A 23,806-nucleotide genomic window follows, 5' to 3' on the forward strand; every position below is an offset into this window, starting at 1 on the left:
GTTTCTAAACGAGGGTGTTTACGTGCACCCTCTGCCACGTTAGTTTGTTCAAGAATATTCATGAACATAAATCCCTTCTGTAGCAAGGCTAGCCGCCGGGGTACACCCCCACTCCAGGGCTATTAACCTTGGAGGTCCGATCCGGTACTCCGGTGGAACCGGCATATGTCCTGGCAGAACGGATGCGCAGTCTCTGCACTGACTCCAGGCTCCTACTCACCAAAGCTTTCAGAGCTCCCATGCACCGACATACACGGGCACCATTGCTACATGCTTGCCATCGCAGGGGGCATGTGGACAACGGAAGGGTCTCCGTTACACCTGCAATAACATTGACCCTGGCCGCCAGATCGCCAGCTCCAAGAGTGGTATGAGTCCATTTCAAAAATTGTTTATTATTCCATTTCCTGCAGGTAGCCGAAAAATCCAGTCCGTTTAGTGACCTGAAGTTGGAAACAGGTCAAATGTAAAAAAGCATAACCGAGGAATTAACTCGGAGCCCCGTTAGCCAGCTATATGTAATGTACGTAAGTACAGCTGTTGCCGCCCTGGACGTGGAACATAGATGTTGTGTTCCAGACGTGGGGATTATCTACCTCAGGGCAATATTTATTAGTTTATTAAAAATGGGAACAGAAGCATAATAAACCTTTCTCATAAACCGAAGTATTGTGCTGATTTATACGAAACAGTTCTCTATGGTCTAGTTTAATAGAGACTGCACATTCATAAATAAACGCACAAGGATAAGTTAACAGTTTTAATTATCTACATGACAGCCCATGTATTTGTAATATTTAATAACAGCCGTTTTTTATATCTTGAAAAGTATCGTTCATGATGATACTGTACTTCAGACGGGAATATAAATAAGCATAATAAATTTTTAACATTGATAACAAGCTTAGCTTTTCATTAAGGTGCAAAATTTATGGTTTAATTTTGGTATAAATGATATCGGCTCAATCATCCCAATAGATATTTTTATCTAATGAAACGCCTTGAAATTTCGTTTTATGGGGTATAGAATTAACTCTGATTACCTTTAATAACGTTCCATCCATACGTATCTAAGAAGTAGAATGCGAAGGTTTTATCCATATTTAAATTTAGATCGTTACAATCTGTCCAGTGACTATTTTTTTAATTTTTATTTTTTGAAGTACTAACCTAGAATTTTCAAGTTCTTTTAAATATTTATCTTCAAATAACATACACCCTACATGTATATGTCGATTAAACATTTATACATAAATATAACTAGATAGGGAATTTTGGAGAGCTGCATCAAACCAGTCAAATGACTGAAGACAAAAAAATAAAAATAAATAAGAACTTTGTATTAAAATTTGGATTTAATTTGTTAAAATTAAAAACATTTGTGCTCTTGTATCATGCTATTAAAGATATGGTTTCCACAATATTGTCCATATTACAAAACATAGAGTTAACCGGGTGTACTTGACAATGTCGGGTGTAAAAATCTACGATCATTTTGGACAATATTGCCAGCGTTTTGGCTTCCAGCCACATTGTAATTTGACTGCAACTTGGAACATATCCCACCCTTTTAAAAGAACTGCTGCAGAGTAAAATTTTGTTTTTATTATTATTGTTTCTTTTTTTTATAATTTAATATCAAAGCAAGAGTCGTTTCATTTAAAAAATAAAGTAATTGCAGTAACATAGTTGACTTAATGATTTATGCAATGTTTTTCTCTCTGAAAAGAATAAAATTATATTCATATCAGGTTTTCAGTTCATTAAAATAATCTATTATAAATTTCACGACAGTTTATTAATTAAAAGGACTGTGCTGTACAAATCTGACATTACAAAATAAACTGCAAAATATTATTTTTTTACTTTCCTAATGAGTATCACAATTAATGATTATTGCTGGTGTCTATGACGCCTATCATAAACTTAATTTTAAATAAAAAAATCTGTTCTCTTTTTTTTGTAATCTGATCACAAAATAATTTTCAAAAATAATCTGAATTTTTTAGGTACCTTCGATTATGAAAGAATTTCTATAATGAGGTCGTCCCTTTCTCGTTAGTGCTAATAGCGCTTCAAGTTAACATACGATTTCGTCATGTCAACTCGTTACTCTCCAATACGTTCTTTGGATAAAACAGTATGATGGTACATAGTTTTTTTTTGACTGTGTACATTAAGAGAAAATTGGAACGTTCCCTTTTCCCCCTTAAATTAAGAAAAAAGGATGCAGAAAAAAATTATTATTATTTTAAAATAATGAATTTTAAATGACGTGGGATTTATTTTTTGAGATTCCTGGTAATGAAAAGACTAGCTGATAAAACAAAAATATAATAGAAATAAAAAAATTTAATATTAATTTTAAATACAATTTATACTGTTTTAGAGCATAATGAATTTTACCTGTGTTGTTATTATAATATTATTTTTGTTTTTAATTACGAATATTACCATTTATATTACCATTACGAATATTACCAAGACTAATTTCCGAGCTTCCCCCACCTGTTTTACTGGTGGGTGATTTTAATGCTCATAATTCTCTTTGGGGATCAGATCGAGTAGATCCCCGTGGAAGAGAACTTGAAGGGTTCCTGATGAATTCAGAACTTATTATTTTAAACGACGGATCAGGAACCTTTTTCAATGCCAGAGATGGATCGACGTCCTGTATAGATCCACTTATAAGCGGATCGATAGCACCGAGGTACAGCTTCCATGTCATAGACGATCTGCATGGAAGCGATCATTTCCCGGTGCAAATTGTAACTGATGTTACAAGAACAATATATCCCATCCCTAAAAGATGGTTATTTGAAAAGGCAGACTGGACGAGCTTCACAGCTAGAACGATACTCCCGGAAACAACTGGAGTTATCGGAGACGATGTCGACGCCATAACAAATGCAATAATTGAATCGGCATCGAGATATATTCCCAAAACATCTGGGAAACTTACGAAAAAACCCGTTCCATGGTAGAACGATGAAATAAGTGAAGCTATAAAAAGAAAGAAAAGGGCGTATAACGCCTTTAAGAAGCGTCCTAGCATAGAAAATCTTGTTGCCTTTAAGAAATACAGGGAGTATGCAAAACGTCTTATGATAGACTCGAAAAAACGATCCTGGCAGCAATACGTGTCATCCATCGACAAAACTACTACTGCATCAGATGTTTGGAGGAAAGTGAAGGCGATTTGTGGGCGTAATGATTTTGCTCCCATAACTAGCCTTCAAGATGAAGATGAAATAAAAGACACTCCATATGAAATTGCAGAGCTGTTATCCAATCACTTCGAAAAGGCCAGCAGAACGGCCAACTACGAGGAAGGTTTTCGAACCAAAAAAGAAAAACTCGAAGGTCTACTAAATTTTAGAACTGAGTATAATTACTCATATAATGTACCATTTAAAATGGAAGAATTCGCGAAAGCGTTGGAAAAAGCAGGTAACACAGCTGCTGGTCCGGATGAAATCCATTATAATATGATCAGGCAGCTGAATACCACTGCAAAACGCAGATTATTAGAACTTTATAATAAAATATGGCGGGATGGAATGTACCCGCAGCAGTGGAAAAAAGCTCATGTTGTTCCAGTACCAAAGAAAAAGAAAAATTTAACAGACCCCAATAGCTATCGTCCTATTTCTTTGACGTGTGCTATGGGAAAAATACTGGAAAAAATGATTAATAATCGACTCGTCTGGGTTTTGGAAAAAGAAAACCTGTTATCACCGTATCAAGCAGGTTTTCGGCAATACCATTCTACCACTGATCAAATGATCAGCTTAGAGGACATTATATATAACAGCTTTATTATAAGGAAACATTGTGTCGGAGTCTTCTTTGATCTTCAGAAGGCTTTCGATATGACCTGGCGTCATGGTATAATGCTCCAGATACATGAATGGGGCATTCGTGGCAATCTGCCTATACTGCTCAGCAACTACATGAATGACCGTACCTTCCAAGTACGCGTCAACAATGAATATTCATGTGAAAGAATCTTGGAAAATGGCCTACCGCAGGGTTCGCCGTTGAGCGGTACCTTGTTTACCATTGCCATTAATAAATTGATACTAGCCATTCCAGTAGAAATCAGCAAAATCGTCTATGTTGATGATCTGGCAATTGTGTATGCCAGCAACAAGACTGCTATGGTGAGGTACAAATTGCAACGAGCGATCAATGCTCTAAATGAAGTTGCAAGGAATAAAGGATTCCAATTCTCACCAGAGAAAACGTGCTGTGTACACTTTTGTAGAAGAGAATTCCTCATCAAAGTCCTGCGTTGACAATTGACGATAATCCAATACAATATAAAGATAGCGTAAGATATTTAGGACTAGTATTGGATAAATCCCTTACATGGGGATTACATATACAGGACTTGAGTGATAGATACAAAAGAGCCCTAAACATTATAAAATGTTTATCGAATTTAAATTGGGGCTCAGACAAAGAGACATTATTGAGATTGTATAAACCATTGGTTCAATCTAAACTAGACTGCGGATGTATCGTATATTCATCCGCTAGAAAGTCACACTTAAGAAAGTTAGACGTAGTTCATAATAGCGGAATAAGATATGCAACAGGCGCTTTTCGCACAAGTCCGGCGGCTAGTCTGATGTCTGAAGCCGGAATAATGCCACTACATTATAGAAGAGAGATCCTTTTGTTAAGATATGCAGCAAATGTATGGGCTTTCCCTGCTCATATAAATAATAAATTGTTTACGAATCATCCTATGGCTGCAGTATATGAACATCGTGCTACCTATTCCAGACCAACCGGAATTAGGTACCACGAATTAAGAAGAAAATATGAAATTGCTATACCAGAAACACTAGCAATTTCTACTAGAGAAATACCGCCATGGCTCTTGCCAGCGGTAAATACAAGTTTGGATCTCTCTCAAGGAGAAATAAAAAAAAAACCAGGAGTGATCATCCAGCAGGAATTTTTAGCAACCGTCAGTAGTTATGAAGAACATATTAGAATTTACACTGACGGTTCTAAAACCGAACATGGTGTTGGATGCTCGATATATGTAAATGAAGAAGCCCACTTTTGGAGACTGCCAGATGTGGACAATGTCTACACGGCAGAACTCACTGCAATTCAGTAAGCTCTTCGCTACACTGAACACTATTGCGAAGAGAGAGTGCTAATATGTTCCGATTCATTAAGTGCACTCGTCGCGATTCGGAACAAGAACATTAAGGATGTCCTAATTGCAAACATCCTGTCCATTTTATACGTACTAAAACAATGAGGACAGCGATGCGTATTTGAATGGACTCCAGGGCATGCTGATATTACAGGTAATGAAATCGCAGACAAAGCTGCCAGAAAGGCAAACGTCTACGATGACTTGGATGCATTTCCTGTAAGAGCGGCAGATGTTAAAAACCGTCTAACAAACATAGTAAGAAACAAGTGGAACGCTGAATGGAGGAGTTTAAATACAAAATTAAACTCAGTTAAAACTTCTCCTTACAAATGGAAAAGCGACTTTAAGTTGACTCGCCGTGAACAAGTAGCGGTGACCAGACTTAGAATCGGTCACACGCGATTAACAAATTTATATTTGCTAACCGGCGAAGTGAGACCAATGTGCGGTGTTTGTAATAAAACACTGATAATCAAGCATCTAATAGAAGAGTGTACCATATATGAGGACCTCAGAAAGAGGTTCCGTCTTACAAATAATATTAGTGCTGATCTGGATAATGGAAATGAAGAAAATATAGTTGCATTTTTACACGCCAGTGGACTTCTTTAAAGTCTATAAAATGGAAGTTTAAAGCTGTGGTAAAAGATACTCTAAGCGGTAGTTTTATATATACATATAAGGGAGTCTCGAAGCGTGGCACGTATAGTGACGGGAGGTAGCCCTCTTGCCTAGGCCATTTTGGCTCACCTGCATTCAAGAACAGTGAGTCGGGGTGTGTCCGATGATGGCATGGGGGACCCTCAAGGGTGGATTGAGGGCCCGAGGCTATGGGTGTACGCCGTGCATGCCTATGGCCTGATATAAGAAGGATTCAGCTGCCACGGCACCCTGGCACGACTGATATACTGCTCAACGGCGGTTCTGGTCGCCCCGAGGGTGCTTAAACAAACTATAAATGAGACTTCGTAGAAGAAAGAAAGAAAGATATGGTATTGATAAGTTTAATTTTAATTTTAATTTCATGGTCTTTTGAGAACCTATCTCAAATTTTAATATTGGGGCTCTTTACACCCCGTAAGTGTTTGTGATTGTCCTTGTCTTTCATGTTTTAATGTTTATTGTGAAGTTTGTGTTTTTAAATAAAATGTAAGGGCCCTTTACACCTTTACATATGACGATCCTGATGGAGATAATAATTTCTTTTAAAGAATGTGACGAGGGCTAATGACCTTAGCAGTCGATGCCCGTAAAAATTCATTTAAAAAAAAAAAATTACCATTTTAAATAAAATATGATTTTGAACAAATTTTAATTTAAATAAAATATTTTTAAAAAATAGAGTTATGCTCGGAATAAATTATCTTGTGCTTTTCCTGTTTAAAAAAATAAAAATAATATCACTAACAAAAGTATACTGTTTGATAATAAAGTAATAACAGTGTGATAATAAAGTACGGAACGGTTTTATATTTCAAAACGGAGCTGTACGGAGCATTACAAGTACGGATCTGCATAGTTAAAAATTACTACTTTATGGTATTTAAAATTTTTTCCGCCAAATGGGATTTGCCATATTGAATCAAACTTTTTTTAAGCAGGAAGATGAATATGTGGCTCATTATTTTTATATAACATTTTACTAAAAATACGATGAAGAAAACCGTTTCCCGATAAGCGCCTTCATTTTCGAGTTATAAGCAATAGAATTTGCAAAAACGGAAAAATTGTGGTAGTAATAAAACGAGGTAAAACGCTTCCTAGAAATCTTTACTTTCACAACGAAAGTATCTAGAATAAAGATAGCTATCTTTATTAAAAATTAATTTATGGTGACCATGTCAAAAATGTGGTATCGGTTTCTTTATAAACCTTTACATTTTAGAGTCCTACTAGTTCATCTAGAATAAAAGACCATATGTATGTACATTTGTGTGTCGCACTACTTTTGGCCTTAATCTTAGGATTAAACGAACCGATTTTATTTAAATTTGGCTCAAATATTTCTATATATGGGCCACTGATCATGTTAACTTTTTTCAAAATTCGTTCTGGGGGAATATCGTAAAAAAAACAATTTCGAATTTAAGCAGAGGAATTTTACAGTACACTTAATAAAAGTAAATTTTTTACATACAATACATATGTAAACATTGCAAAAAGATTCTCAAAAAATCAACCCCAATCTATTGAAATTGAAATATATGTTTTTTGTGCTTTTACTTTATCTCCCTTTAGTTTAAATATTTTTCAAAAATTTTTTGAAGGGTTTCTCTTCATATATAGAGCTACCAAGAAATGTCTAAAAAAAATTTAGATTATAGCCCCTAAAATGCAGAAAAGAATTTTACAATGAAAAAACTGTACAAGATATGGTATGACTTGACTGGCATAGCTAGGAAAGTCTTGCAATATTTTGCCAGCTTTTTTTATTTCATATTACCATCAGAATTGCATGCAATAACAAACTTTATTATTATTATTATTATTGTGATAATACACAATAACTAATTATTTGCAAACTACAACAAATTAAATGGCTAGGTCAACTGATGTTACTTTAATTATCAGTCTTTAATTTACAAATTTTTCTAAGTTTTTGGTCCCAAATTACTTAATACAATAAATTTAAAAAAAAAAATGTAAAAAAGTTTTTAATATAATATAAAAATTTTTATTCACTAATGAAAACAGGGAAACTCAAATATCTTACAAACATACTAGAACACCAGAAAATAGTAATATTAGCATTACAAGAAATGAGAAATACCACACAAGAACACTAAGAATCACAAGGGTTCAGAGAATCTACCAAGGAATTCCTGGCAAAAAAGTCATGAAAAATGTCCCGCAGTTTGGAACAGGTTTCATCGTCAAAAATATACAGGTTTCAGTCATAGATTTTCAAGCATACTCAGACCGAATTGCAACATTAACGATAAAATCAGCAAACAAATTCTACACACTAATCAACACACATACCCCAACAAACATTAAAAACAAGACTAACCCTAAGGAAGTGGAAAACTTCTGGAACTTATTGGACCAGATAACTACCAAAATAAACAAAAGGCACATCAAAATTCTATTAGGGGATTTCAGTGCACAGTTGGGAAAGGAAAAAAGATACCAAGATATCATTGGTAAATGGCCTGTACAGAAAAGAACAAACGCAAATGGCCAAAGACTGGTGGATTACTTTAGAAATCACGACCTTTTATCTAAATTCACCAGAATACCCAGAATAGCCAAAAGAATGAAAACCTGGAAAAGTCCCAACTGGAAACTAGGAAAGTTTCAACTCGACCATGTCTGTATGGAAAAAATTCACACAAAGAGATCTACAATGTAAAAGTGATGAGAGGTTTGGAAGTAGACTCAGATCATTACTTAATCAAAATTAATATCAAAATGACACCACGGAGAAAATCTGCAAGGTACAAAAGATTTAAAAAACAATATGACCAGAATAAAATTACAGGAAATGTCACATACACCGAAAAAACAGACCAACTAGAAGCCCTGGTGGAAAAGCTAAAAGAAATAGCATCAGAAATTGCACCGCCATATAAAAATAGGGAACACCAGTGGTGGAACATTGCCTGTGATCAAGCACTGGCAATCAGACACAAGGCTTGGTTGATCTTCCAATCAAGAAAGACAGAAGAGAACGAACAAAAACTAAGAATGCAAAGAAAACTCGCACTAAAAATAATCTGAAATCAAAAGAGAGAGTATCACAAGAAATTACTAGAACAGATTGAGGAAGACTTCATAATACAAGACAATACTACAAAATCTTTAAACTGAAGAACACTACATTTAATGCCCCAACACTAATGTTAAGAAATTCAGAAGGAAATCTGGCACACACTGATAAAGAAAATGTCAATATCGTGAGAGAAAGCTTTAGAAAACTTCTGATTTGTGAAGAACCAAAAGAACTTCTGTAAATAAACACAAATACTCAGATTAAAACACCAAGAGAAAACATCCTTCCACCAACATTAGCAGAAGTAAAGATAGCTCTGAAGCAAATGAAAAACAACAAAGCAAGTGGAGAAAATTTCCTGACTGTAGAATTATGGAAGAACACGTAAGAAAAAATACACAGAAATCTCCACGAAGAAATGGTAAAAATATGGCACAAAGAGGAATTTCCAGAAGAATGGAAAATCGCAATAATCCACCCTTTACATAGAAAAGGTGATAAAACCAACCCTGACAACTATAGGAGAATTTCCTTACTAGATTGCACTTACAAAATTCTATCAAGAATAATTTACAACAGAATCAAAGACCAACTGGAACAAGAACTAGGGGAATACCAAGGGGGATTTAGATCATGGCAAGGCTGCCCAGAACAAATTCTAAATTTAAAATTAATTATAGGGTATCATAAACTAAGGAATAAACAACTGGTAGTGACTTTTATTGATTTCAAGAAAGCATATGATTGTGTACATCGAGAATCCCTGCTAAAAATCCTTGAATTTATAATACGAGATTGGAAAAAATTAAATAAAGATAACATTAAAATAGGAAAAGGTATCTCAGTAAATTGCCTATGCTTTGCGGACGATTTAGCCCTACTAGCTCAAAATATAGAAGAGGCCAGATGCCAACTGTCAACACTGGAAGAGATTGCAGGAAAAATTGGTCTAAAAATTTCATACGAAAAAACCAAAATTATGATGAGAGACCCACTATGTATAAGCAAAGTAAAAATAAACAATAATGACATAGAACTAGAAGAAATCTTTAAATATTTGGGGGAAAAAATCACACACAACCTCCAAGAAAATCCAAACTGGAATGAATGAATAAATAAACTCATCAAAGCCACAATAAAAACACAAAACATCTATAACAAAAAATGCATGTCCATAAACACAAAAATAAGACATTATAACTCAGTTATCCAACCAGAAATACTTTACGAATGCGAAACTATATTTGGACTGTACCAGACAAGGTTTACCCACTAACTGGAAAAGATTGAAAGACAGATTCTATGACGATGCATCGGGAAAAACATTAAAAAAGATGGGATTTGGAGAATTATTCCAAACGAAGAGATTTACAAAACGATCATCCCGATAACTAATAAATTTAGAAAGAAGAGAATCTCCTTTCTAGGACATATTTTCAGAATGGAAGAGATCAGACTTATCAGATGGATAATCGAACTTTTCTGGAACAAGAAAAGCAGACCGAACTGGTTATACGAAATACAGAAAGACATGGAGGAATTAGACATAACCCATGAAAACCTAAAAACGAAAACCGGAAACTATCAGAAATTAAAAAATAAAGAAACAAGATTCCTATCAAAACCCAAGATCTGAAACCCTTAGAAATTACTGACAAAAAAGAAAAGCTGAAAAACAACAAATCAGCAAGAAAAGATAGAACTTGCCAAAAAAAATGAACTTAAGTGATCCATTATGTCTTAAAAGTAAAAAAAAAAAAAAAAAAAAAAAAGTTTATAAAAAAATTAATAATTTAGAGTAGTAAATCAGCTGTTACTTTACAAGAATGTAATTTGTATTACATTACAACAATGCAAGTTATTAACTTCTCATCTTGGATTCATTTCAACATATAAATACAGTATTTGATTTTTTTCTAAATTAATTACGTATTAGAGAATTAATTTGTAGTGGTTCAAATTTTTGTTCTCTAGTTTTAGTTTAATTATCTTCATTTATTCATTTAGTTTTATCAAATAATAATGCATCTTTTAAGTGAAACTTTTAGAATAACTTTGTTGATGTACAGATGCAGTGACAGGGTATGGCCTTTACAAGGGCTATACTTTTTATTTAATGATAGATTTCAAAACAGAGAACTAATAAGTAAATCAACTGTGGCCAAGACACATTCAGTGATTTGAAGAGACCAGTACTATAAGAAACCATTCTCGCACTGGTAGACTAAATACTGCCACTAATGATGCAAAATCACGAGTTGTTTTGCAGAGGGCCCTCATTCGATAATTTTGAAAACTATTATCCAACATGGCATTAGTTATTTTTGTCAACAAAATTCTTAAAAACAATTATTTTCATTTAAGCTACACCTTGTGCAAGAAATATCAAAAAAAGATTTTGATAATCAAGTTTTGTGATATTATAATCAAAAAATTGAGTTGGATGTAAATTTTTTCTAATTAAATAATATTTACATATGAAGTTATGTTCATATGTAAACAACCATATTCATGTTAAACGGCCATGTGAGTAGGCAAAACTGTTGAAACTGGAGCAATGATAAACCCAGATGGATAGTAGTGGGTCATACATAGCACCCTAAAAAAGTAAACGTTTGGATAGGAATTGTTGGTAGTCATATTGTAGGGTTTTTATTTTACAAGGAAATTTTACAGAAGATGCTTATGGCAACTTTTTACCAATTAGGATTTTACCAAATATAAAGAAAGCGATGTGATGTGTTTGTCGATCTGTTATTGACATATGTAAGTATGAAATGTTTGCTCAGACATTGCAGCAATGAAGAGGTTTTGGCAATAATTTCAGGTGAGTTATTCTTCTTATTGTTATGGTAATAATTGTCATTATCTTTTTTGCTAAGATCACTATAGTTTTTGTTTAGTACAGCTTACTTTTCTTAGCTTCATTCTTTTATCTCTTGTTGACACGTTTCGGAACCATTCCACTGACAAAAGTTATTGTTGTTATACTTTGAAATTTCTTTGCTTTTTATATATGGCTTAGTTAATATCCCACCTATATTTGACTTATATTTAAATCAGGTAACAATTTGGTTTACTTGGTCGATTCCAATTTTTTCTATAGAGATCCCACTAATAAGAGACATATTGTTGTTATTAACCTGCAGTGACTTCAGGCAGATATGACACACTATTAAGAATACTATTTAAAAATAAGTTGTAACATTTTTTTTCATCACATCTCGTTCGTTGAGATCTAGTATATAAATGGTTTGCAAACAACATTAGCTCAACATAAATATGTTTAGGCATACAACACTATAGTTGTACGTAGAAAAAACGTCTTATATTGAAATATAAAAGAAATTTCATGTAGTAAGAAAATTATTGAATGAACGTTTAAGCTTAACAGAATGTGTTTTGATTTCATCTTTTGCACAGAGTTGAAGATGTATGTGGAGTAATAAAAATATACTATATTTAAATAAATATGAAACTGTTTAGAAGGAAAATGATCAAATGAAATTTTAAGCTTGACAGAATGTGTTTTGATTTAATTTTTTGCATAGAGTTGATGGTGGGATTGTCCATAGATTTCTGTGTAAATAAATTCATACTTGCTTCTAAATAGCCTTTTTTGTAAAAAAAAATAGTGATTGCTAATTTTGAAAATAAATTCGGAGACAAATTTATTTTTTGAAAAAGCGTGGTTGTAGGCATGAACACCGTTCAATAGGGTGGCACACAAAATGATCCAACATTTGGTTTTGTTAAAAAATATTTATTTGAATCACAATATAGAAAAGTAAAATATAACATGTTTACTTTACACCTGCAGATTAGGCTCTGCTTATCGCATGTTGAATATGACCACAACACGTCTAGCAACTTCTTCAACATGAACATCTATGTTGTTAATAACTCGACGATACATATCCTCAGTTATTTCGTTCCACACCTCAATGATCAGCACTTGCAGTTCCAGCACTGTACAAGGATATTTAGGAAAATTCTTTTCCTGTAGAAATCCCCAAAGTAAATAATTACACGAATTCAAATCAGGACTGTTCGACGACAAATTCTGTCCATATGCAAAACGATTAGGAAATCAATTTGGAATGACATTTGCATTAAAAGTTTCATGCGGAAAGTCTAAAACAACATTAATGGTGTGTGGTCTGGCTCCAACATGCATGAATCACTCATTTTCTAACTGAAACCCTTTTGCAAGAAGCTGAGGAACAAAATTATTATGCAGATGTTTAGATAACGTTCACTGTTGACACTCTGCTCAAAAAAGAATGGCCCTATTACCCCATGACTTCAGATAGCAGCCCATACCGTAATTCTTGGATTGTGATGCACCTTTTCAAGAAGCATGTTGGATTTTCAGAATCCCAAAAATGCACATTTTGTTTATTAACAACCAGATCTAGATGAAAATGTGCCTCATCTGTAAACAAAACATTGTTCAATAATACCCATTGGTTCAAAGCCCGTTCAGTGAATGCCATTCTTTGATGTTTGTTGTTAGCCATTAATTTAGGCAACACTATTATTTTGTACAGATACAAAAGCAAGCAAGTTTTTAAAATTCACTTCAGAGATCGCCTAGAAATCCCAAGTCATGCTGCTGCATTTCTTGTTGATTCGCCCGGGCTCTTCAGCAATGCTGTGCTGACAGCTTTGACATTCTGTGGAGAATGAACATTGGCAGGCCGTTTCCACTTATTTTCACATACTGAATGAGACATCACTATTAAATTTTTCGTAAAGTCTACAGTGTTTTAAATGAGGGCTACCACTGAGTTTGAAAATGTGCACTAAACCATCTTTGTGTAAGCACCACACTTTTCGTTTCGTTAAAAAAACAACAAAAACAACACAGCTGTCTTCCTTTGTCAGCCAGCTTGGAACGACACACAAACAGTGAACTCTGGAAGAGAAGAAACTAATAACCATGAACTGCTGTACTGCTGCCAACATAAAAACACATTAATAATTTATTAACCTAAACAATTATTGATATTGGATAATTTTGTATGCCATCCCGTAAATATTAAAAAAGTCATGAAAAATACTTGATGGGATGTATTTTGATTTAATTTTTTTAGTATATTCTGGATTTAAAATTAATTTGAAATGTTAGATTCACAACTATATTATTATATAATAAGTAATAATACAATTATAATATAATTATTATTCATTCTGGGAAATAAGTGTTTAAAACTACAAACTTTTGAAATGACAAACCAAATAAAATTTTATAAACTTTTAATAGCTTATTTCAATCATCTCTGTGACCAAGTTTCAGTAAATGGTGCTGGTGGTGTTCTCAGAGTATGAATCAATAAATTCATTAATTATATGTTATTTCTGGCAGTTTTTGAGTTAGGCAGAACTGTAATTAGAATACAAGTGTGAGTAAAAAGTGTACTGAATTTGAGTTCATGTAATTAATTGTTGTTGTATATTGTTGTGAAATGATGAGAAATATTTATTTAAAACTCAAAAAACTGCACTACATTTTACAGCTCTTCAGAGAAGATTGAATCTTCTGACTTAATTCAGTCTGATTGTAAATTACAGAAATAATACTGGCACTGAATGGAAATAGTTTCTAAAAAAAGGTTGGATTATTTTAGTGTCCTAGAAAGATATTTCAATCATTACGAAATTAATACCAATACAATAACTTATTTACAGTTATCTTATTTATAGCAGATGCTGTCTGTTACCCCACAAATATACATAATATACAAATTAATTTTAACTAGACTATCAAATGGTTTGGAGTCAGCTACTTGTGAAAAATTTAATTATGAGAAATTTTGTTGATGAGAAATATTTTCTAGGTCAATTCACAAATTCCTTATTCTATCAGAGTTTTCTTGTTCTCATTCGTTGATTATAATATATTATATAGATCACATCAGGAATGGTAGGTATGCTACTCCATAAAGGAAGAAAGTAACTGTCTCATCATTATCCTGGGTGAATCAAGGAAAACCGTATTACAACCTTATTTAGAGCAATATCACAAAACTCAGAGTAAATTATAAAATAAAATATGTGTGGTAAAAATCCCAATTAACATTCAAAATATGAAAAATAACAAGCACACAAAATAATGAAAAAGAAAATTTTTTTTTGTCTTCAGTCATTTGACTGGTTTGATACAGCTCTCCAAAATTCCCTATCTAGTGCTAGTCGTTTCATTTCAGTATACCCCTTACATCCTACATACCTAACAATTTGTTTTACATATTTTATTTTATTTTATTTGTTTTACATATTCCAAACGTGGCCTGCCTACACAATTTTTTCCTTCTACCTGTCCTTCCAATATTAAAGCGACTATTCCAGGATGCCTTAGTATGTGGCCTATAAGTCTGTCTCTTCTTTTAACTATATTTTTCCAAATGCTCCTTTCTTCATCTATTTGCTACAACACCTCTTCATTTGTCACTTTATCCACCCATCTGATTTTTAACATTCTCCTATAGCACCACGTTTCAAAAGCTTCTAATCTTTTCTTCTCAGATACTCCGATTGTCCAAGCTTCACTTCCATTTAAAGCGACACTCCAAACATATACTTTCAAACATTTTTTCCTGACATTTAAATTAATTTTTGATGTTAACAAATTATATTTCTGACTGAAGGCTTGTTTCGCTTGTGCTATTCAGCATTTTATATCGCTCCTGCTTCGTCCATCTTTAGTAATTCTACTTCCCAAAGAACAAAATTCTTCTACCTCCATAATCTTTTTTCCTCCTATTTTCACATTCAGTGGTCCATCTTTGTTATTTCTAATACATTTCATTACTTTTGTTTTGTATTTGTTTATTTTCATGCGATAGTTCTTGCGTAAGACTTCATCTATGCTTTAACATCATTAACTGCTAGTTCCATGTAAAGATTAAAAAGTAACGAAGATAGGGAACATCCTTGTCGGACTCCCTTTCTTATTACGGCTTCTTTCTTATGTTCTTCGTTTATTACTGTTGCTGTTTGGTTCCTGTACATGTTAGCAATTGTTCTTCTATCTCTGTATTTGGACCCTAATTTTTTTTAAATACCGAACATTTTATTCCAGTCTACGTTATCGAATGCCTTTTCTAGGTCTATAAATGCCAAGTATGTTGGTTTCTTTTTCTTTAATCTTTCTTCTACTAATAACCTGAGGCCTAAAATTGCTTCCCTTGTCCCTATACTTTTCCTGAAACCAAATTGGTCTTCTCCTAACACTTCTTCCACTCTCCTCTCAATTCTTCTGTATAAAATTCTAGTTAAGATTTTTGATGCATGACTAGTTAAACTAATTGTTCTGTATTTTTCACATTTATCTGCCCCTGCTTTCTTTGGTATCATGACTATAACACTTTTTTTGAAGTCTGACGGAACTTCCCCTTTTTCATAAATATTACACACCAGCTTGTATAATCTATCAATCGCTTCCTCACTTGCACTGCGCATTAATTCTACAGGTATTCCGTCTATTCCAGGAGCCTTTCTGCCATTTAAATCTTTTAATGCTCTCTTAAATTCAGATCTCAGTATTGTTTCTCCCATTTCATCCTCCTCAACTTCCTCTTCTTCCTCTCTAACACCATTTTCTAATTCATTTCCTCCGTATAACTCTTCAATATATTCCACCCATCTATCGACTTTACCTTTCGTATTATATATTGGTGTACCATCTTTATTTAACACATTATTAGATTTTAATTTATTTACCCCAAAATTTTCCTTAACTTTCCTGTATGCTCCGTCTATTTTACCAATGTTCATTTCTCTTTCCACTTCTGAACACTTTTCTTTAATTCACTCTTCTTTTGCTAGTTTGTACTTCCTGTTTATAGCATTTCTTAATTGTCGGTATTTCCTTTTACTTTCTTCATCACTAGCATTCTTATATTTTCTACGTTCATCCATCAGCTGTAATATATCGTCTGAAACCCAAGGTTTTCTACTAGTTCTCTTTGTTCCGCCTAAGTTCGCTTCTGCTGATTTAATAATTTCCTTTTTAACATTCTCCCATTCTTCTTCTACATTTTCTACCTTATCTTTTTTACTCAGACCTCTTGCGATGTCCTCCTCAAAAATCTTCTTTACCTCTTCTTCCTCAAGCTTCTCTAAATTCCACTGGTTCATCTGACACCTTTTCTTCAGGTTTTTAAATCCCAATTTACATTTCATTAACACCAAATTATGGTCGCTATCAATATCTGCTCCAGGGTAAGTTTTGCAGTCAACGAGTTGATTCCTAAATCTTTGCTTAACCATGATATAATCTATCTGATACCTTGCAGTATCGCCTGGCTTTTTCCAAGTGTATATTCTTCTATTATGATTTTTAAATTGGGTGTTGGCAATTACTAAATTATACTTTGTGCAAAACTCTATAAGTCTGTCCCCTCTTTCATTCCTTTTGCCCAGCCCGTATTCACCCACTATATTTCCTTCCTTGCCCTTTCCAATACTTGCATTCCAATCTCCACTTTTATTAAATTTTCATCTCCTTTTACGTGTTTAATTGCTTCATCAATCTCTTCATATACACGCTCTACCTCATCATCATCATTGGCGCTTGTAGGCATATAGACGTTAACAATCGTTGTCGGTTTAGGTTTTGATTTTATCCTTATTACAATGATTCTATTGCTATGCATTTTGAAATATTCTACTCTCCTCCCTATCTTCTTGTTCATCACGAAACCTACTCCTGCCTGCCCATTATTTGAAGCTGAGTATATTATTCTAAAATCACCTGACCAAAAGTCGACTTCCTCTTCCCACCGAACCTCACTAATTCCTACTACATCCACATTTATCCTATCCATATCTCTTTTTAAATTTTCCAGCCTACCAACCTTTTTTAAACTTCTAATATTCCACGCTCCGACTCGTAGAATGTTATTTTTTAATTTTCTGGTGACCCCCTCCTTAGTAGTCCCCACCCGGAGATCCGAACGGGGGACTAGTTTACCTCCGGAATATTTTACCAAGGAAGGCGCCTCCATCATTGCTATATGAAAATGCAGAGAGCCACATATTCTTGGAAAAAAAGCAGCTGTAGTTTTCCATTGCTTTCAGCTGCGCAGTACTCAGAGGACTGAGTGATGTTGATATGGCCGTTTAAGTCGTCCTGACTCACGCCCCTAACAACTACTGAAAGAGCTGCTGCCCTCTTTCAGGAATCATCCCTTAGTCTGGCACTCAACAGATACCTCTCCGATATGGTTGCACCTTCGGTCCAGCTACTCTGTATCACTGAGTACTCAAGTCTGCTCACCAACGGCAAGGTCTCATGATTCATAGAGGAGGGAAAAAGAAAATAAATTAAAATATTAAATATATAAAAGAGCTTCAAAATAAATCAGAATTCAGTAGGTGTGAATGGAAATGATTGAAACATTTATTTATAAGTGTACACATATTTGTGAACACTTGTGCAAACAAATTTTTACGTTTTAAAAAATGTTTAATTAATATTATTTTTCTTTTTCCTGTTTAGCCTCCGGTAAATACCGTTTAGATAATTCTTCAGAGGATGAATGAGGATGATATGTATGAGTGTAAATGAAGTGTAGTCATGTACGTTCTCAGTTCGACCATTCCTGAGATGTGTGGTTAATTGAAACGCAACCACTAAAGAACACCGGTATCCGTGATCTAGTATTCAAGTCCGTGTAAAAATAACTGGCTTCACTAGGAGTTGAACGCTGGAACTCTCGACTTCCAAATCAGCTGATTTGGGAAGACGCGTTAACCACTAGACCAACCCAGTGGGTTTTAATTAATATTATTTAAAAAGAACAGAGTAATAAACGAAAATATATTAAATTGATGGGAATATCTTTTAAATGGTTTGTAATTTATTAAAAGTGACAACAAAAATACTTCTGTTTTTAATGTCATTTAAGTAGGAAGACCCTTGTTCTTAAGCCCAATTGTTTTATCAAAACAGTGTTGAAAACAGTTCAGTTGTGTGATTTGATAGAGGTAGATATTACTACTTTTTTTTAACAATAAGAAATTATTCTCTTTAACAAATATTGCACTTCACAAATTTAAAAATTGGCTAAGTTAACATTTTTAATTTGCTAAATATGGGTCTACATGATTCATATTTATGGGTATCAAAAAAGACCTGCAATTCAATTCTTGTGTTTTAAAACTTATGACTTTTGAGAGTGCCCTAAGAAATGATACTTCAGATTAAAATGAACTTAGGCGTAATAAATATTTTAATAATGGTGTCAAGCTAAGCACTTTATTAAGATGCCTACAGCAAAACAGTATGGTTTGATTTTGCTGAAAAAAAAAAAAATCAGTGATCATGCTAAGAAAATTTGTCAGCTAGTAAAATACCCAAAAAGGTTTGCATAATGGATATAGAAATACTATCCTTATCATTAAAGGAAATTCTATCAACACGATTCACAATTTAAGTTCTACGTAAGAGCATAGTCCAATGGTTTTATCCATGTTTAAGTTAGCTGCTTATAATCTATTCTGTGAATAATTTTTTGAACTGGTAACTTAAAATTTTTAAGTCCTTTCAGATAATTATTTTTGAATATAGATAGTTATCATTTACGAAGAGTATAACAATGAATTATTCAAGATTTATCAACAGTTCATTAAAAACAATAAGAAAAGGAAGTGACCAAGGATATTTCCCTTTAACACTCTATTTACTATATCTTGAAGTTAGGATCTACAAGGTTTGATACATACTTATCAAAAGATTAAATTTCATTTGCCTGTTTACGTTTGTTAAGATATGACTAACCACTTGTAAGTAGCTCATCTAATGCTCTAGGTACTAAGTTTTTTCATCAGTAAAAAATGTGCAACTAAATTGATTTCTTTACCCTGAGATTGCAAAAAATTTAAAAAGGATTGTTTTGTTATCTACTTAAAATATTTTCTAAAAACTGACAAATAGTTGTGTCAGTATTTTATTTTCCTAAAACTATGATGAAAGTTAGTCAGTACAATATGGTTTCCAAAAAATTTTTAAAGTCTTGTCTATTTTTTTATAATTCTTTAAATTACCTTAGAAAATATGGATAGTAACAAAATTAAAACAGAACCTTTTTTAACGATCCTAATAACAACTGAAGTCTTAAAATAGAAATACTCTATTATTTAAAGAATCATTAGTTAAATTTGTAAGAGAGAAAATAAATGCATTTAAGTCTTCTAATTAAAATTTTTAAAAAAAGATTTGTTTTATTTGAAGAATGACATCAGAAATGAAAGATATTGCAGGTTAGTTGCTTGAGGTATCTAAGAGTGTAAAAACCAAAGCGACAATTGTGGAAAAAAGACCATTCTATTTTGAAGATATCATAGATTTTTAATTCCAGTTCAAACTGGCAAACTGGAGTTGTACTTTGTTGATATTATGAATGCGAGACTCTCAAATGAAGGGCCAGTTAAACTATCATTAACAATAAGGAAAGTGTAAACGTAATAGATATATTAAGATGTTCAATAGATATAGATGTATTCTAACATATAAAAAGTGTAAATTTGAATAGATATTCTGCATAAGAATTCTGAAGACATAAATCACAAAAGTTGAGAAGTTAATGGATGCAGGGAATAAAAATTACTTAGCACTTACAAGTAAACACTTATCATGTAAATGCAACAGATCTTACTGGTGCATTTAATTAAGTACTAGTTTGTATAGGGATAAATGTTTACTAATACTGACCAGTTAGTACTTATGAAGGTAGTACTAGTAATAATCGGTACTAACAGTAAGTACAGAATAATTTATTCGTACATTGAAACATGTTTGTATTTTATAAACTCACTAGCACAAGTTTAAATATGCGTGAAATTTCAATTGCCATTCATTTTATATCTAATCAGTTCATTCGAGATACAAATACAAACCTCTTAACAACTAATGATGATGAAACTCAATTTGGTCAGTCTATTTTAATTTAAAAAAATGAAAACACTACAAAATATTTAGTCAGGCTTATTAAGAACAACACACTGGTTTTGAATAGATTAATGGTGTCCAAAACCATCATAGCTGAAAAACAACCATGGAATGCAATACTGAAAATTATGACAAATGATAGGGCAGAAGACAAATACTGAAAACTAAACAATGTGTAAATAGTATCAAAACAGACTTGATAAAGAAAACTGACCAAACCGCAACAGGCAAGCAAAAAATCAAATTGTGGGACTAGGAGGATGAATTTATTGAGATGATGCAGCTGCAAGAAAACCTATTGTCTAAAAAACTTCCAGGTGAAAAAACTGTTGGTACACCCAAAGATATTGCTGACAATTCTTCTGTATCGGATAGCAGTGCTTCCATTGTTTTTTATCAATATCATGTAAAAACAGAACAAAAGAGAAAGAACAATTTTTAGACTGGAAAACTTTACACTTAACTCTAAAGTTGCAGAGGATGATATTTATTAACACAAATTAATTAAACGACAAATAACAGAATTGCCAATGAAAAAAAAGTGTGAAATGCAATTTTTGGACAAAATTGGAAAGAAGGAATAAACAGCAGTTAATCTTTAGTTATATCTTATACTTTAGTATTTACCTATTTTTAAATGTAAAATTCTGTAAATTAATTTTACCTGAAATTCTAAATTCCTTGCAAAATAATGAATAATTAAAAATGTTGATAGCAATCTTAATTAACAGATATATAAATATTTTTTTTACAATGTAGTTTTTGCTTACTTGTACGAAGTAAATTAAGTATTGTGATCGCAAAAATTTTGGTTTTCAGATTTCAATGGAATATCCATTTTGACCATTCCTGAATCCATTTTGACTAAATTTGGCGTGATGTCTGTATGTATGTGCGTATGTGTGTATCTCACATAACTCAAAAATAATTAGCCGTAAGATGTTGAAATTTTGTATTTAGGACTGTTGTAATATCTAGTTTTGCACCTCCCCTTTTTTATTGCAATTGACTGAACCAAAAGTGTCAAAAAAAAGCTGTTCAGTTTTTGGTCAAAGTCGTAGACTCAACGTTGTTCGAGAAACCATAGTTTTGCCGATTTCACAATAACGGGCTAGGGTTTGTCAACAAACCAGTGAATGGTGTTATAAACAACATAACCCAAGGTTGTTTATTATTACAATTCTGACACCTGTGTGTACGAATGCGATACCAGCTTTTTTCGCTCTGTTCTCTTCGTGCCTTGGGTGTGTTAGCTTCGGTGCTGTGTACATTGTTATTTGTTATTAAATCGTCGGGTCAAGCTCTTTACAAGATTTAGTTATGTAAAGACTTTATTTAATTTTTACTTACTTCTCACGGCTGTTTCTGTATTGTCGGATATAATATATAAATACAAAAATTTGATTATTTTTTAAGTAAAATGTTGATGTCCTGTTTTATTTTTTATTTTATTTCTTTTGTAATCACTACCCAATCCAGACCACCAATCCTTTCAGAACAAAAGCACAAAATCTAAAAAAAAATTGTATTTTGGATTTTTTTTTAACTGCAGTAATAAGCCTTCATTGAGAGCTTTTCAGTGATGTACATAAGCAGTACTTATTTTAATTGGTTCTAGAGTTATAGCCAAATAAAATTTTAATAAATGAAATATTTGGATCTTAGGGGAAGGCACATCATTTTAATTTAAATATATTGATTTATTAATAATTATTAACCTCTCATTATAAAAAAAAAGTTTATGATTAATAATAATTTAATAACAACAAAAAATTAATTGTATAAAAAAGTGTTAGTGAAATAAAATTTTATGTACTTTTAATTTTAAAAAAAATGTGTGTATGTAATGTAATAGGCGTACAAGGAAGTCATGTGGTGCCCATGTCAAATTTTTAATGCGTCAGAATTTTCCATCGCTTCCCTATGAGCGTAATTTTTTAAATTAAAATTACACCTATCACTTGTTTCAAATAGTCATCAATTTCATTACTTCCATCATTTCTTTCAAGTTGTATAAGACTTCCTCCAGTACCAATTAAGTCTTCTGCACTTTGTTTCAACTCTTTGCTAATACCTGCATGAGGAACATCAACCCAGTGAGGGATCATCTTCATACTTTGATTCAGTAACCTATATTCTGCATTTTAACCCTCTTTGACAACCTATTAGGTACCATTGTCCTTCAACAACTAGAATACAGTCCGATTTTTCTATGATTTCCACAATTTATTAATAAAGGAACAATGTTAGGAGCAATATTCCATTTCTTCTCATGTCGGTTTCTAATGGATGGCTGAATATTTAATTAAACAATACCTATCATTCCATATTGAATGTGTTATATTTTTATTAATTTATTTTTATTTCTATCTTTATCATTTTAGAAATAAGATTAAAAATATTTGATTTGTTGCAATTATTAAAAAAAAAGAAAGATATTAACCTAATTTATAACAAATTAATTTATACATGTATTGACTACAACAGATTTGTTACTGATTGATACTTGTATGATGGTGGTGTTAACAGATTTGGCCAGAGGTAAAGACTTTTAATAATATTGGCTTCCCCTTGTTTGTTCATTTTATTCATTCTCTCTACAGTCATCTTTATTCATGAATTTGTTGTAAAGAAGACTATGCTCTTGCATCTAGCTTGAAGGGATTTCAAATCACCCTTTTGCACATAAAACAGCTGACCTAGAAAATTTGTTTTATACCTGTAAAATCAACCTTAAAGTGTAGTAACATAAAAAAAATTCATTTTAAATATAAACATAAAAGATCAGACTCTTTTGAATATAATACTTTTACTGTAATTGCTTATTATTATCGTTTAAATCCAGAAAATATTTTAATGTAATAATTTAATTGATAAAAATTCAAGTAGTATAATACCTGGTAGTAATTATCAAATAATAAGTATACGAACAATAATAAAGCACTAAATCTAGTAAACG

The sequence above is a fragment of the Lycorma delicatula genome, chromosome 3 (assembly GCF_047948215.1).
Source record: "Lycorma delicatula isolate Av1 chromosome 3, ASM4794821v1, whole genome shotgun sequence".
Classification (NCBI taxonomy): domain Eukaryota; kingdom Metazoa; phylum Arthropoda; class Insecta; order Hemiptera; family Fulgoridae; genus Lycorma; species Lycorma delicatula.